At 35.6% G+C, this 18,347-nt stretch overlaps 1 long non-coding RNA gene across 8 annotated transcripts; it reads right to left on the bottom strand.

Annotated features, from left to right (window-relative positions):
* Positions 1-617: 617 nt before the first annotated feature.
* On the bottom strand, positions 618-4,184 carry LOC113334238. Of its 8 annotated transcripts, none has more exons than XR_003352678.1 (8): positions 3,939-4,184; positions 3,692-3,793; positions 3,514-3,595; positions 3,341-3,426; positions 2,260-2,715; positions 1,848-1,951; positions 1,204-1,282; positions 618-915 (listed from the first exon to the last, which is right to left on the bottom strand). It is a non-coding gene; the product is annotated as an uncharacterized LOC113334238 (long non-coding RNA). The 8 variants fall into 8 exon arrangements; XR_003352679.1 differs by having other exon boundaries at positions 1,848-2,295; positions 2,392-2,715; XR_003352675.1 differs by having other exon boundaries at positions 1,848-2,443; positions 2,657-2,715.
* Between the last annotated feature and the right edge of the window lie 14,163 nt (positions 4,185-18,347).

The following is an 18,347-nucleotide window of genomic DNA, read 5'->3' as shown; positions in this document are numbered from 1 at the left end:
GAACACATTCAGAATAACTTGAGCACTTGGAAGTGACGAGATTTCGAGTAATATTGAAGAACCAAGGAAATCAAGCATTTGGATTACGAGCTACAAAGTATATTCATTTTTTATTCCATATATATTGATAGTTTTGTTACTAAAATTGACAAATGAGGAGATTCTTAGAGCACTGCTCGGTCGAACTCGTAAGCGTTGCTATCTCAAGCTTGTTGTCAAGTTTATTTGCCGAAACTATAAGTCTTGATTTTTAGTCACTAGTGGAAATCAGCAGTTTCGCGACCGACAAAGAAAGTCATTTAATGACTTTCTTTGTCGGTCGAAGAAAGGGTCGCTGTTTGAGCGTCTTTTTCAACTATGACGTGTCTCTAGGGGTCGTTGAAAATCTTATATCAACGACCGATTTTAACGGTCAGTACTTTATGACTGACTTCAATCAGTCATAGATATAAATCTTAATATAAAAAAAAAATTGATTCAGATTGGCTGTCTGGCCTGACTGAATCTGACTGATCCGTCTGGCTTGACTGAATCCGACTAAATCTCAAACGAGAAGACAAATGAAGCTCAGATAAGAAGAATATAAAACTCAAATTAAAATGATACTCAAATAATAATGTGGACCAAATTTCATTCCATTAAACATTCATTGTATTCACTGCACAACCCATAACTGAATTCAGTTGACATTTAGTTTCAAAATCACACAAAGAGGATTCAAATCCTGAATTCGCATAATACAAGTCCTAATAAGTTTTCTTAAAAGATACATGTGGAATCCAGCAACATAAAGAGCACAGTTTAACACAAAAACTCAAAGAACTAACACATTTAATAGCTAAAAGAAGAAAAATGAAAGTTATGTAGAACCTTCTTCAATTGACACAAAGATTAAACTTTTGTTTGTTCCTGAACCTGAAAATACACAATGATTTCAGAAACAATCAGTCTATATATCATCATTATTCAACTTAAAAAAGAACCAAAATTAGTACATGAAAAATATATTTTCCCAGTATTGTATTAAATTGTGTTTGCAGCAAATTTCAAAAGATATTCTTATTTAAAGCTTAATCTAGCCTAATAAGTGTAAGCTAAATCTGCCTTGCTGTATTGAAATTTCATGTTTCCTTGAATTAACCAATGGGTTAATATGACTGATACAAAATAAAATAAGTAAACAATCATGTAGAATTTACTTACTATAGGGTGTGTTGTTTCCGGTTCAGATACTGGACTACGAAAGAAATCAATCCGTATGACTTCTCAAGCAGGGAATTTCCTGAGATACTAAACAAGTGATTATTTGTGTAACAAATGACTTATTAGTATGGTACATACTAAACAATAGTGGAAGAAAATTGACCATGTTAATATCAAGTTCTACAAAGATTGGAACCATTTGGTAAAACTAGTCAGCTTCAAAATTATATATATATATATATATATATATATATACAATTCAATCAAGGTGGGTTCACTGAACCACAGTCCGAGCAGGGACATGTGATGGGAAACACATGCTTGGATCCCCTACTTAAAACCCAATGTATTTTATTTTAAACTGACCCCTAATGCCCCCAATAACTGATGAGTTACCAAGGTCCATGTAAAAACAAACAGAAAAGAAGGGGCATCAAAAGCTACTGGTGTTCCATCAAATTCACTTGTGCAGTCATTGTTACTGACGTTTTCGTTGGTAGAGTGAATACCCAAAAAGAGCGTACGTTAGAAGGGTCCAAAGCACCGGCTAGAAAAATAAATCATATGGAGTTCAAGGGCTTAAACAAGGAAATGATAAAATGAAAGAACATCAACAATAATGTCAGAACGAGAATTTAGTTTACCGTATTGACCGTACGCCATCGTTCGAGCTTTCTGATCCGGGACTGCAGGTCTTCGATTATGCTTTCCACTGGTAAACTATCCCCGCTTCGTGAGGATTCTCCAACTGAATTGTTCCCATGTAGTCAACCCATAACACTAATTAAACACTAAGAACTTCCGTAAATATCGAATGTCGTAAACAAGAATTAATGACACCCTTTGCAGGACTAACTAGACTGATCTTCTGCAAACAACTAAGTGAGAACATTAACCTATCACAATACCACTCCAATATAGATGTGTCTACATGATATTAAAAAAATGTTGTCTTTCTAACTGCGCATCTCTTTAAATTTTTAATAAAAACTTTTCCCTAAAAGATTCTCTTTGAAATGGAGATTTTTCGAATACAATAAATTTTTGTTTATGCACCTGACTTTGTATGATCATGTCTCCAGCAGCCTTAAGCTGCAATCAACAACCAATACAAAACCAAGTAACCAGCAATTTAAATATTCAACCAACAATCATCAATAAACTCTAAGATAGTATATATCTTCGTACTTGGGATAGTTGATCTTCACTGTACTTGACCGAGGAATGTATGATTTTCCAACTGGAAGACACGATTTTGTCCATGTGAATAAACTTTAGTACATCTCCAGAAGTCATAGTTCTTATATTTTTCCATATGAATAAGACAGTAGAGGACATCACTTTAAGAAATCATATTTCTAAGTATAAACTAAAAATAATCATAAAAGAAAGGGTTTAAGGAAAACAACATAAAGCAAAAGAAAACTGAGCAAATTCTCGCCATAGCAGTCACCTTAGGTAATCATAGTTCCACCACCACCACCAGCAAATCCATCATCAATAATTCAATCCCTCAAAATAGTATGAAATCCATTAGTTATAAGTCAATCTAGAAGATGTAAACAAACTGAAATTCAACACCTTCATAAATGCCACTGCCACAGTGTTTCATATCAAGATAAGACACCCATAACCGTATAGTATTTTTATTTTACTACTAAACAAAGCTTTGATGTCCTTTAACAAATTGTAAATTCTTCCAAGGAGGTAGAGGGCTTGCGTCGATACATTTAAAAGCATGACAGTTATCTATAGGCATCTCTGTCTTGAACATTCTCTATACATTCTCATTATCTCGTATACACATATTAGAGAAGGACAAGCCAACCTTTTGCAATACTCAAAAAAATTAAAAAAAGTCATATCTTCAATTTCAAAACCTATTTTAAAGTGTAACTCCCAGTCCAAGGAAAATTCTATATCCTTGCTTCACACATCTAGTAAGCAGGAAACTAAAAATAACTATGTGAAACCAAGTACTTATCATTGCTTAATCAACTCAACATCCACAAAACGATGAATTCATAGTAGAAAAAGCAAAGTTCAAAAAAAAACCACATAGTTCAACCGCCACCAGGAGGCCAAGATATCATTGATGAAACATAAATGATTTCAGTCAAACAAAATCAAACTATACCTGTATTTGACCACTTCATAAAAACAAACACATCCCCATTCCATAAGGTCCTTCACAAATATTCATCCTCATCTTCAAAATCAACACTTAAACAAAAAATTGATCAGATCACCAAAACCAAAAAAAAAAACATCAAAACATCACAAATGACGAAGTTCTGCATACAAACAAACCTTGGATTCTTGATAACCAGTTACCACCTTCAGTTTCTTGCCCTATTAAAAGCTCATGTCATGGAACCTAAGAATGACCCAACTGGAATCAACCAAAGGAAAACAGAAACATCATCAACTCATGATATCCGAATACCCCTAAATCCCAAATTGAAGAAACAAAAACAAATTAACCCACCTCAAAAAAATACAAGCAATATAACGAGCAATCTAATTAGCAAACTGAGTCATCTTCTACTTCATCACCACCACACCGTCAATAGGAACCAGTTGAAGTAATCTACAACCTCAATTAAGGAAGATAACACTTAATCAAAACTATTACCAGGAAAATCAAGAGCTTTGAAAATTTATCCTAACCCTAAATTAAAAATTAAATTTTTGTAATTGAACATGATGAATAAGAATCAGTTATAGATAGTTACCAAATTAGTCGCGAGAAGGATTTTATTACTGAAACACATGCTACCATTGAAATCGATTATTTGTTTGAGGGTATTGACTTCTACTCCACCTTCCGGATCTTGAAAAATTGCAGAAGAAGACGATGAAGGTCGATTGAGAGCAAATAATGAAAGAGCTGAGAGAGGAAGTCAATAAGCAGACTCGATCTCTATTAAACTTTTAGAGAAAAAAACAAGAAAAAGATATAGATGAGTTGTTTTGTGAAAGAGGTGAGAGAGAAGAAATAAAATAAAGAGATAAGGTTCTTCTGGTTTTAATGAGGAGATGAGGTATTTAATCACAGCCGTATGTCAATTATCAGACTCAATCTCGAGGAAATCTAACCACTGAAACATCTAGGATCAGCGGTCGCGACATTAGTAGTTGAATAGGACTAATACGGTATTAAAAATTTGTTAGGCAATGACCGTTTATAGGGATTAAAGAACTTTTCCGTGTTTTTTTAGATCAATGACCGTATTGACCGGTCAATGGTCCGTTGACCGTCAACGAGGGTCACGGATGTGGGTTGAGAAAACCCTATTTTCCACTAGTGAGTCTACTTATAGTTAAGTCTCGGATTAGGATTGAAAGTTTAGTTGAGAATTAGACTTCACGACATTCATCGATCAAAGACGAAGAACTACTAAGGGGAGCTTGTGGAACTTCATCAACAAAAGGTATGTGGAGACTTGAACTAATATATCACTCAAAAGTCTATCTACTATATATCCTATTTGAGACAAAATTCATATAGCTATATAGACTTCGATTATACACATTTGATATTTCGAGTTGAGTTTAACTCACTTACATATTTCTCGAAATATATGTTGGTAAACTTTCACTTTAACCAAGTTCATCTTATATTCTTGACGAATGTCAAAAAGTGATTATGTCAAAATCGCCTTGTAACATCTTACATGATTTGTGTGAGATAGTCATTTCATGTAGACTCAGAATGTCTCGTATTGATCATTCGATCGCTTTAAAATTGCTTTGAAGCTAATAGTTTGTGTGAGACAGCTATTGTCGTCTTCTAAGAATATTTCAATGATTGAAATGGGAGTTCAGAACACTTAACCATAATTGGATTAAAGAACGGTATGCGTACTTTCATATGTGTTGGTCCAAGTCCGGAATGTAGTATGCATACCCGTATGCGTACTTGCGAGTCAGATGAAGTCCGGGTAGTATAATATGCATACCTATATGCGTACTGGAATGAACTGAAGTTTGGAAGTGTACGACAGTATGCGTACTTGTTTGCATATTGGCGAATACAATCCAAGTCCCGCTACTTAGGTATGCGTACCTGTTTGCATACTTGAGTGGGTTATGTTCTAAAATCGGTTTGTTCATGAAATAATACATTTATATATTAAGGAATGCAATCTTTTGAAAACCGTGGATATAATGTTCATGAATTGGTTCGAGTGAATCAAAATCGATTATTCTTAAATTGTGTTTTGTATACTTCTATGAGAATATAAACAATTGAACAACTCTAGTACTAGTTTCATTTGAGTCGTTTGAACTAGTTATGGTTAAGATGAATAAGGTTGATATGAAAGTGTTCAAATGTCTAACTTCAGTTAACTATTATTGAGCCAACAAAGGTGAACACGTTTAAGTACGGTTACTCATATCTAAATGAAGTCACTTTTCATTTGTGTGTAACAAGATAAGTTTGATCTAACGGTTGAAAGATATTAGCTTGAGTCTAATCAGGTTTTCATCTAATGGTGAATATTGAATACTTTGTTACCAAGGTAATATTGATTGCAAACCCTGATTTGAAGACTATATAAAGGAGAACTCTAGAAACTGGGAAACCTAATCCCCACACCTCATGTATGATACTAGTTGCGACTAGAGTCGATTCTACTTTAACATTAGGTTTTTCCAAAACCCCGTAGGTGAACGACTTGAAGACTTCATTGGGATTGTGAATCCAGGCCCAACTATTTTCTCTGTAGTTGCTTGTTATGATCTTGCTATTTTCTATCGTGATTGAGTACTATCTTCTCTAAGATTTGCTTGAGATTTAATCTTCGATAGGCAAGAAAAAAAATAGTCACAAACATCTTCGTCTCATCGTTTGTTATTCCGCAATATCTTGTTTCGCTACCATAAGATTAAGATTATTGTGAGGTGATTGATATTTCTAGGCTGTTTTTCGGGAATATAAGTCTGGTACATCAATTGATGTTCACCTTGATTTATCAAAATACGCAACAAAACTCATAGGTATATCTGTGGGAGACGGATTTATCTATATAATAGACTTTTCTGCATGAGACAGATTGGTTAATCAAGTCTTCGACTTTGAATCGTAGCAATAGAGGCATAAGGAATGCGATTGTACCTTGATCAGTGTGCGATTGGTTATGGCTCAACTATATTCCAGTCCGAAGTTAACTTGGAGTAGGTTAGTGTCTGTAGCGGCTTAATATAGTGTGGTGCTTAAATCTGGGCTAGGTTCCGGAGTTTTCTGCATTTGTGGTTTCCTCGTTAACAAAATTTCTGGTGTCTGTGTTATTTCTTTTCCGCATTATATTTTCTATATAATTGAAATATCACAGGTTGTGCGTAATCTCAATCAGTTTTTGGATTCCACCTTTGGGTTGTTGATTAAATTGATTGACACTTGGATATTGGTTTTTGATACCGTTCAAGTTATTTTTTAAATTCAATAGGGCTCGCAAATTCCTATTTGTTTGATTGCAGATTGAATTGAGAAATTGAGATATAAGTCTTTGATATACTTTTCTAAAGATTGAGCCTGACTGTCTAGCTGATTCTCTTGAAAGTATATTGGAGTTAGTCCATACGTATTGCTCAGCAAAATATTGGGTGTGGTTGTTAGACCCCCCGCTTTTTCAAAAAGGAAAAGAGAAAGAAACAATATTGACTTTTTAAAGGATTCAGAAGGGTACTGGGTTCACTCAAGAGATGATATAGCTGATTTGTTAACTAATCATTTCAAGAACATTAGTTCTACTTCTTTACATATTATTGAACAAAGGTACTATAATTATATTCCTAATTTGGACTCTGAAGAAGATAATATCAGACTCCTTGCTCCTCCAAATGATGAAGAAATTTTCAAAATTCTCAAGACCATGTAAAACTGGTCAGCTCCTGGACCAGAAGGGTTTCAAGAAGGTTTTAATAAGTCTCAATGGTATACTGTTGGTGGTGATGTCTGTGATATGGTAAAACAGTTCTTCTCATCTAAGCACATGCTTAGACAATTAAACAAGACTTATATTTCTTTGATTCCTAAAAACAACAAGCCTTGCACTCCAACTGAGTTTAGACCTATAAGTCTTTATAATACTTCTTATAAAATTATTTCAAAGATTTTGGTCAGCAGGATGAATCCCATCATGGAGAAAATTATTTCACCATATCAAGCTTCATATGTATGTGGAAGATTAATTAATGATAAGATTATAATTGCTCACGAAATCATTCATTCCATGAAGAGAAAAGAAGGGCAAGGTGGCTTGCTAGCCCTCAAGTTAGATATGTCAAAGGCATTTGATAGACTTGAATGGTGTTTTCTTATTAAGATTCTTAAGAGTTTTGGTTTCTCTGAAGATTGGTGTCAACTAATACATCAATGTATCAGCACCACCACTTTATATATACTTATAAATGGCTCACCTTGTAAAGAATGCTATGCATCTATATGAATAATACAAGGAGATCCTATATCTCCATACCTTTTCATCTTAGCAATGGAGTGGTTTTCTAGAACTATGGTTGAAGCTCACCATTCTAAAAGAATACATGGTATCTCAGTAGCTAGAGGAGCACCACCTATTAATCACTTGCTATTTGCAGATGATTAATTATCTCATTTTTACTCATGCTGAGTTAACCAGTGTGAATAATCTCTTGCAAGTCCTGCAAGATTTTAGTTCACAGTCTGGTCAAGTCATAAATTTTGACAAACCTTTAATTCATTATAGTAAAAACATGGATCATGGGGTATGTGACACTCTAAGCAACATTCTAGGCGTCAAACCTATGAATAAGAATGAGAAGTACTTGGGTTCTCCTTTAATCATTGGCATATCAAAAGTTAAAGCCTTTGAAGAATACAAATGGCTTTTGAGAGAAGACTGGGAAACTGGCAAGGCATCACAATTCATCAAGCTGGCAGAACTACTATGGTCAAAGCTGTTCTTAATTCAGTTCTCATGTATTAAATGAGTACTTTTAAGATTCCAAAGAAATTACTCAGGAAGATAGACACTATTCAAAGGAAGTTCTGGTGAGGTTTTAAAACAAATAAAGGTATTAATCTTATTTCTTGGAAAAATATGTGCTTATGTAAAGACTTAGGTGGTCTGGACTCCAGAGATTTAGAAATGTTGAATCATGCCCTTCTTGCCAAAATAGCATGGAGAATATGTCCAAAATCTGATCATTTGCTGGGTCAATTTTTTAAGGCTAAATAATACAAGCATGAGGATTTCCTCCATTTACATGCTGAGAAGAGTAACTCTTCTTGGGGGTATTGAACTGGGTCTCTCAATAGTTCAATATCACTATTTTATGGAGGTTAACAATGGAAATTCTACTAGAATTTAGACTAATAAATGGATTTTATGGCTGAGCTATACAGTAGAGCCACTGCACCCATCTAATTATCAGTATGCATATGTTAGTGAGATGATTTTAACATTTACTAATGAATGGGACATATATCTTCTTAATATCTTATTCACTCTAGAAAATGTTGAAAGAATTACTAGAATGCAACTTTCTTTGTCAGAAGAAGATATATTGAGGTGGTCTCCTTCCAAAGATGGTGTATTCACAGTTAAATCTACTTATAATAAACGGATGGAGAGAAGGGTTCAACATCAAGTTGTTATTTGCACAGTTCCTAAGGTGGTGTAGAAAGCACTCTGGAAGATGAAGTTACCTCATAGAGTAAAGCTTTTTATCTGGAAATGCCTTAAGAATGAAGTTCCTACAAGGCAAAGTTATCTCAGTTCAATCATCTGGATGAATACCACTGCAGTATTTGCAATTTTGAGGAGGAATCACTGTACCACTTACTGCTTATCTGTAATCATGCAAAGGTTGTGCGGAGACTTCTCAACATCAATATCGATCAAGTTATCACCAACTTCCAAAGTATTACATGGTGAAATATTTCTTGGTTTGTTGATGTCAGAAATACGAATACAGAAGATATTCATCACTGGAGATCACTGCTCATGGTCGGCTGCTGGATAATATGGAAGGAGAGATGCGAATGCATCTTTCAGGATAAAACCATAAACCCTAATAATACTGTCTCTAGAATTAATCACCACATGTTACAACTTAGTCCATTACCTCATAACATGCATAATTCAGTTCTTAATCCCAGAACTAGTCCAGGTGCTCATAGTCTTAACACTGGAGATGGTGATACATTCAAAGTCTTTGTTGACGCTTTCATTTGATTATATTACTAATAAATGTGGAACCAGAATGGTGCTTTGTACTAATGCAGGTTCAGTCTCAGGCTTCAAAGGATCCTATGCAAATGGAATAAGAGACCAAAAAGCAGGAGTGTGCATGGTCATAATGGAAGCTTTGAGCCGAGTTAGAGATATGGAGCTTCAGAAGATACACATTGTGGCAAATGCAGAAACTGTTGTGACATCAATCACAATGGAAGAATTGTTTGTTGGCTGGGAAAGTAGGAAAATAACTAGAGACATAAAAACCATTTTATCTTCTTTTGATTATTGGTATATTACTTATGTCAAAAAAAAATGGTAACCATCTAGCTGATGCCATTTCTAAGAAAGTAAAAAGTGACAAACGATCAGTTAAAGAATTTAGAAGTTATTCACTTTGTATTGACTCTTTTCTAGAGAGGCATATTGAGCCTTCTCCTATTTAAATAAAAGCTTCAGTTATCTAAAAAAATAAAAAATCATACTATTTGATAGCAGAGGTTCGGTTTCTAAACCAACGTATCTTTTCGAAACGGAGGGAGTATGAATCTGTTGAACTCTTAAAAAATTGTGTAAATTTGGGATTAATATTATTATTATTATTATTTTACCATGCCATAATCTGTAGCGGACCGGACATCATTGAGGTTGTATTTATTGATATTACTGGCAATAGGTCCTAGTAAACACTAGGTATCATCCTCCAATGCTTGGAAGGATGGAATTGAAGTGTTGGAACCTTCAGTACAACAAAACATCCTTTAGATCACAAACTATAAATCACATTTTATGAAAGCCTATTATCTTTTTATAGCTAAAACTTAAAGATCATCGATTTTTTGATGTATGTGATCTAAGTCTTATTCCTATGGGTATGGCAAAAAAAATGTTGTTTGGCATACCAGGTGGTATGGAAAACGAGTTGTGCCACTATGGGAAAACCACTGAGCGACAGAGATTCTATCGACCGTTATTCTCAAAAACGCTGGCGATATTCCGAATATCGCTGGCGTCAAACATTCCAACGCGCGATATAAATAGTAAAGCTGGCGATGTTAAGATTATCGACTAGTAGTTATTTTGCAATGGCTATTTCCCCCCATGTTGGTTTCTATATATATGTCATTTTACTTCTCCAAGTTACTCACACCTACTTCTCCAATGAAGAGAGGAATGTTATCATGAATCGGTTCAGATTACAGCCAGAAATGCATCCGAGGAGGTTGCAACAACTTGACGATGAGGAAGCTGAAGATAATAAACTAATTGACACTTTGATGCTAGTACATACGGTCTAAATACCCAAAGTTCCAGAGTCACAAGAAGTATTCTCAAGAAGATATACGTATCGGGGGAGGAAATTTTACAATCAGAAGCTGATGTACCATTATTTTCTTCCCAATTGTATGTACTCTGATCGATATTTCCAAGGTCGATTCCGCATGCCTCGGCATCTGGTAAAAAAGATTATTGAAGATCTTTGTCGAGTAGAACCTCAATTTAATTATCAGTTTGATGCACTGAATATTAGAGGTCATAGTCTTGAACAAAAAGTTACTTCGCCTTTAAGGATTCTAGGTTATGGCATACCAGCGGATGCGAGTACCTTCCTATGGTCAAACAACTTCATTCACTTACCTGTCATTGTTTTGTGAAGTAATAATTAATCATTTTGGTCCAACATATTTACGAAAACCAAACGAGGAAGATATTAGACAAATATTAGGGGAAAATGAGGAAAGGGGATTCCCAGGAATGCTAGGTAGTCTTGACTGTATGCATTGGGTATGGCAAGGATGCCCTGTTTATTGGTCCGGTCAATATAAGGGTCATTATCCTAAACCAACCGTTATCCTTGAAGCTTCCGATTCTTATGATTGTTGGATATGGCACACTTCTTTTGGTCTTCCAGGTTCACAAAATGATATTAATGTTTTGCATAAGTCGACTCTGTTTCAAGATCTGAAGTATAGAATTTGTCCCCAAGTCCGTTTCATAGTCAACGGCCATGAGTACACTCACGGGTATTATCTTGTGTATGGTATCTACCCAAAATGGTCCACCTTGGTTCAATGCTACCGCCAGCCTCCTGCCGGTGCAATGGGTCGTTCATACCTGTATTTTAACACCGCCCAAATGGCAGCGAGGAAGGATGTGAAGGCTTTTGGAATTTTGAAAATGAAGTTCGCTATCGTTTATGGATCATATCGTGAGTTGAGTCCTAGTGAAATGCACAAGACTATGCTCAGTTGCATAATTCTTCATAACATGGTCATTCAGGAAACCCGTCGTGATTCAGAGTGGACTAACTATGAAGATGAAGATTTGAGGCTGGAGATTCAACCACAAAGAGGCGTCCCTGCAAGGAGTTATGCTCAAATGACTAACTACGTTCAGAACTACAATTTGTATGAATGTTCAAGAGATGATCTGAGAGTGAATATTTGGGCAGAGCATGGAAGACAATGATTATTAAGTTCTGTATTTTGGTTTAAGCTATGTATTTTAGTTTAAGTTAATATATGCAAACTTATTTAAGTAGATTGCAACAACATTTCAAATTAATCAACTTTTCATTTCAAACTAATATTAAGTAGAATGCAACACCAACATATCAAATTAAAACTTAAAGTAATACATCAACTCATCGTCAAACTCATCCTCATCATCATCACCACTAGGTTGGTTGTTAATAAATCCAACTTGTTGTTCAATATGTGCTTGAATCCTGTAAAATTCGATTTGCCACACATGTTTTTATTGGGCGTTCATAATTAAAGTGTTAGTTTGAATAATGTTATGCTTGTCATAGTCAAACCAAAATTTTTCTTGAGAAAGACGAGTTTTCTTACTCTAGCTGTTTTGAAATTTCCTATCAACTTCTCTTTGCTTCTCGACGGTCTTTTGATGTTCCATAAACTCCGCCATGTTAAATCCACCGGAACTTCCTCCTTCTTGAGCTAATTTTCTATCCAGTCTTGCATTGTTCCTCCCTAGAAGTTTTATCTTACCATCATCATTAAGAACTAAGTTCATATTTGGGTTTCTTGGGGTATCTGATGAAGAATTTGATGGACCTGGTGAAAAGGGTGAAGAATTTGGTGTTGAGGGAGACGCATTATATGGTGACCTTTCAGGTACTTGTTGATTACTTTCTAAAACATCTGGATTATATTTGTTCAACACCTTCAAAATATGATAACAACTTTCGAAAGCGAATTGTTTGCCATGTTTTCGTTGCCACTCCTTACGAACCTTTTTTTCAACATAAACTTCCACATGACCACTCTCCCGGACGCCTCTCTTGGCTTGCATTATCAATCCAACATAAGTGGTAACTGATAATCTTTTTTTTTTTTGTGGTTGTAGTAATGAGGTTCAAACTCTCGGACTTGTGAAGATTAAATTTAAAGATTTAATAAAATTATTAACAATGGGTGCGAGAGATAACCAAGACACCAGATTCCACTATTATGCAAAATTGAATGATAAATATTTCAAAACTCTATTCAATTCTTAAGTCCTCTTTTATCTTTAATTCACTATCAATCATACATATTCTCAAACATTATTTGTAAACCTTAAGCATAGATAATCAAGAGATTAAACCAAGCATAACCTATCAAACTGAATAACAAATAATTAAGACAATCATTCAAATAATTTAAAACTCTGCAAAAGCAGCGATTAGGTGAATTATACAATTAAATGAAATAGTTACCCATTTATGTTGCGTGAATATCTTCCTCCATTGCCTTGGTTACGACGGAATTAGCTGCTCATCATGTTGGAAAACCTCTCAAAGAATTTCATTGATGCTCAAAAATGGTTTACAAATGATGAGAATATGAGAAATACAATAAAACCGGGTTTGTAACAATTATATTTGTTACAAACCAGAGAACTACGACCCTCAGTGACAAAATAAGACTGCTGCAGCTGTGTCGCAAACGCTGTAGCAAATAAGTATGCCTTATGTACGACCCACAGGTGTGAGTCGTTATTACTGTAGAAAAACGACTGCTGGTGCGGGTCCGTTCTTCGTGTTCTTCATGTTCATCATCATCAGCAGCAGAAACCGAGTTTGGGAAAACTCTAATTTCTTCTTCTATGGCTCTCCTCAGCCCCCAGACTCTCGACACCCTTCTCCTCAACCCCAGCAACCTATTTATACTCAACAGGTCGACCAAATCTTTGTAATAACTTCAATATAATCCGGAAGTGAAGAGAATATTTCCGATATATTTTTTTTTATTCTTCTGACTTGTTACGGGATTTGTTTCCTGGTTTATCTCTTTTACGCGTCTTCTTTGTGCTGTAGAATTTGTTTCCAACCAATACAGTCGACCCATGCACATATCTTCTATCCAAAAATTCCGAGAATAGAATATCTTCCCTGTTTTGAGAATATCTTCCCTGTTTTGCATCCCACGATTATCCATCCCAAATAACTCGATTCGAACACCCATACCATCCCTGTTAGGCTATAACAGGTCCAACCCAATGAAAACTAGCCCTTGAATCTCCTTATATCACGTCCAAAATTTTCTTCAACAATTACGCAGGTGAAGAACTATTTTTCCCGCCAAAACTCGGTTCAAATGGGGAAGAAACTGGTAGTCCCCTATCCAGAGTAGGGCTGCGAATAACAGCTTCCTTGGGGGTGACCTGGGGTGCCCCTTAGTAATTAGGTTACCCCTTATCCAAAAGCGATAGTCCGGATAACACTTGTCCTCCGGGTACCAAAATCAACTTTTCGAGCCGAATTTTCCAAAAATGTTTATTTCCTAAAAATACATAAAAACACAATATTAGTACAAAAATAGAGTTCCAACAATACGGACATTGAGGAAAAATTAGACACAAAAATGTGTCTATCAAATACCCCCAAAATTATTATTTGCTAGTCCTCGAGCAAAATTTATTTTTGAAAAGATAAAAAGACTACACTTAGCACGTGCAGCGGGCCGTTAAACCGCTAGGTTGCCCTAGCGGCGGAGTGTTTTCTCCGGAGGGTTTACCAGAGGTGTACCCACAAAACCTTTACTCCTAATTGGTCACAAGTATCCAAAGAGCTATGAGGACATACATATTCTCAACCTATCTCCAAGTAACTAGAATTCCAGAGAAATTAAAGGTGTCAGCTCTAAAGCTAACTGAAGAAAAGGGGAGACACATCCACACGACTGCTAGATAAAGAGATATCCGCTACACAGCTAGATAAACATTGTAAGATGCGTCCGCTGCTTTACAACTGGATAAGATTAGGAGAGAGATAAAAATGAGAGGGACATCTGCTACACAACTGGACTAATTACGTGTGATGAGTTAAACCAGTGCTAGAAAGATCTTGTGCCAGATTGAAAGCAGACTAACAAAGCAACCAAAATGCATCTTTCTTCGACTCTCTCACAGTGCTCAGTAGAAACAACGCCTTCTTCAGTCTTCAACTGTTGATGATAAACTCTCGAACCTCATAGAACCTTGAAAAATTAACTCTTCTCTTCGATTTCTTGCTTGACTTATAAATTTCTTCTTTCCTATGGCCTTATTGAACAAAAAGAACGTAATGATGTTTCATTTTTATTTTTCAATTTTTTTTTTCATTTTTTTTTTGGTAAAAACAAAAATTACAAGACAACAATTTACATGGCCATGAGAGAAGGACTTTCAAAACTTGGATCTTCGCAACTTGTGATGTCTTGGTATCATGGATTCTAACAACTTATATCATTTGCTCTTATAACTTCAACTTTGATTTTTGAATTATTCTTTTCTATTGTTGCTTCTAAACCTAAAATGTCTTCAACTTTCTTCATAGATGTTGATGTCGCCCCGCTTGTTGATGATGATAAGTTTCTACTGAGAGAGAGTCGTAATCCAGTAACTAAGACTACATTGTGAGGTTGCTTTGTCTTTCTGGCATTTCCTTCTGATCTACTTGCCTTTCCATCATGGATGGTTAGGTCCATCACGGTTACCCTCTAAAAGGAACAAGTTCTCTCCTGAATTTCAAATATCTCAATGTCTTTTTCTCTAATGTCTCAAAAGATTGTTATCTCTAGCATTCCAATTTCTATCTTTTCGGTGAGAAACAATATATAAACTTATCTAACCGGATACCATGTGATGCTAGAAGTTTCAAAAGTGCAACTAAAAAGTTTCTCCCATACCCCCAAACTTAAATCTAACATTGTCCTCAATGTTCTAAAGATAAAATTAAAAGCATATGAACAAGGAGAAACTGTTACCATTTGAAGCAAAAGAGTTAAGGAAAGATATTATCGTGTGGTATGAGATTGGGTTGACTCCCAAAAAGTGCTAAGTTTAAAGTCTTCAGCCAGACATCGGAAGGAATTAGTCACCTCATAGAATCAAAAAGTAACAGCCGAAATAACTGTGGGTCTTCAAAACCAAAAAGAGCTGACCAAAGGAAACTACAATAACTCAAGAAACTGAACAAGGATAGCATTCCCTTATCTATTTTCCTGATTAAGATATTTATATCTAATTGTGGTTCAGGTTAAGGTTCTAAGAAAGGGTCTAAATAAAATATTTTCATTGGTTGTGTTTCTTCATAGGTGGGATCCGAATCATTAGGTCCTAGAGTCTGAAAAAACTCAAATATGATCTTAGAAGCGCACAATAATAACCTAAATAACTGAGGATCCTCTAAGTCAATAAGATTTGACTTACAAAATTGACCACAATGAGAGTAGTGGTCATTCTTAAGCAAATGTGTCGATTCTAATTTCCTAAAGCATTTAGGTTTAGTCTCACAACTTAATATTCGACACATTTGGAATATAAACGTTCCCACAGTTGGAAGAAAACTATTTGGTGGGACAACAAAGTCAATCTGGGGATCATAACCTGGGAAAACCATATCAACCATAGGATGGGTTTCTAACGACTGGACTTCTTCCTGGACAGCATTAGGTTCGGGAAAACGAGTATGAAGGTAATCTTGTAAAATTGTCGAGGCAGAGATATCAAGTCCTAAGTGAAGGGACTTTATGAGAGTTAAAGGTAAGGCACTAGGAGGGTGATAATCACCCCCAAACTTAGAGTTTTCAGTGTCTCTAGATAGACTAGTTACAATCTCCCTAATTTCTGGATCATTAGATTCTGAAAATGGTCAATTGATTTTCTAATTATTATCAGGTAGTGATCTTACTCATCTCTACGGTATATCTTCTTCATCTAATACTATTGTTTCTAAGTCGCTAGACTCTAAAACAGCATTTTCGGAATAAACCCGTTCCTCTAAACCACTATCGGCTTCGTAATCAAAAGGAAAAACTACATCGTCTAAAACGGTGGTATCCCTAATCAAATCCTCGTCCTTTTGAATAGGTGAATAATCATAAAAATTATTTGGATTTGAACTAGAAATATATAATCATTATAAAGCTCAATTGGATTAATAGATTCCTGATCACTATGCCTACATATTTCAGATTCTTCATTACTACTATCCTCATCATCATAATAGTACAAAGATGATTGAACCTTATCTAAATAAGTAGTGTCTTTTTTCTAGCCTCGTCCTCTAAATTAGGCAAATATTCACTATTGATATCAAGGGTAGAATTAGAAACCTATTTTGGAAATTTAGATTATTTCGAGCAGCATTAGCCAACTGTTCATTTTCTGCCTCTAGACGTGCCTGAATTTCACTGAGCATAACACTTATACGTTCACCACTCTCGTTTATCATCTCAGAATATCGTGTACACTCTTCTTTTGAACTATTCATTGCAACTAAACGTTTATACGTCCTTTCAATCCGTTGTTGGGTCTCTTCTAGAGATGGAACAGGTTCAGAAATATCATAATCAGGACTAGTTTCCAAAAACGAGTAACCAGTACTACAGTGTTCCTGATTTTCTTGCTCGTAAGACCAATTCGCGTGTGGATAGTAATTGGGCTCACCATGGTATGAACCATAACCTTGAAAAGGTTGGCGTTCCCAACTACTATTCCCACCATGGTCATAAAAATGATGATGTCCATATTCAAATTCAGATCGATACTCATTGTATTGGCTTCTGTCATACCAGTTCGACATTCTTAATTACAAGGGAATTCTGTACAATCACAAGCAAGGATGACTCGACCAAATCAAACCTACTGATTTCTAGCAAACACAAAGCATGATGGCTCCACTTAGATTGTTTCTAGACCCGCTTCTAATCCTTCGAAAGGGAATCCGTTACAATTTAAGCAAACCCCTCTGGAATCAATCCGAGTCAAAGTAAGTTGAATTGAGGCGAGGGAAGCTCAGTGGAGCTTTGATACCCAAGGCCTCACCGCTATCACAAGGTGGCGCAGTCACGCATTCAACTCACAGAAACCATCATGAACTTCAAGGTGTGCTTAAGAAAGTAACAAATATCCTTCGAATTTTTTTCCTAATAAGCGCGTTACCCTATCGGTCTCATTCTAGTCAAGTTTTAAGCTTGGGTTCGCGTTAGGTTTCGTTTTCCTAAGGCGGTGATGAAATCCGAACCCTTATCTGGTATTGGCCAGGCCTTGCCCTTTACTAGGAATTTAAAAACAGTCCAAATTCGTCCGCAATCAATGAATCACCTTAAGGAATACAGTAACTTGCTTACAGGAGATTCGCGAGTGTTTCGATGGACTTACCTCCCGTACCAGACGGTGGATGAACCGTTGAAGTTGACTCGGGCCACGACTCATAAGTCATGTACGAACCCGAGGGGCCGAGACGATATAGTAATCGTCGTCCTTCCCTGCACACAGTTTATATATAATTTTTTTTTATATAACACTTCCGTAGGGTTTAGAATTAAAATAAATTGTCCAAAGTCCAGTCCAATGAAAAGAAATACAAAAAATAATAATAATAATTACAAAAATAAAATAAAATGGAAAGTCTCTTAAAAAAAAATCTCT

The sequence above is a fragment of the Papaver somniferum genome, unplaced genomic scaffold (assembly GCF_003573695.1).
Source record: "Papaver somniferum cultivar HN1 unplaced genomic scaffold, ASM357369v1 unplaced-scaffold_135, whole genome shotgun sequence".
Lineage (NCBI taxonomy): Eukaryota > Viridiplantae > Streptophyta > Magnoliopsida > Ranunculales > Papaveraceae > Papaver > Papaver somniferum.
This window is presented reverse-complemented; position numbering and strand designations above follow the sequence as displayed.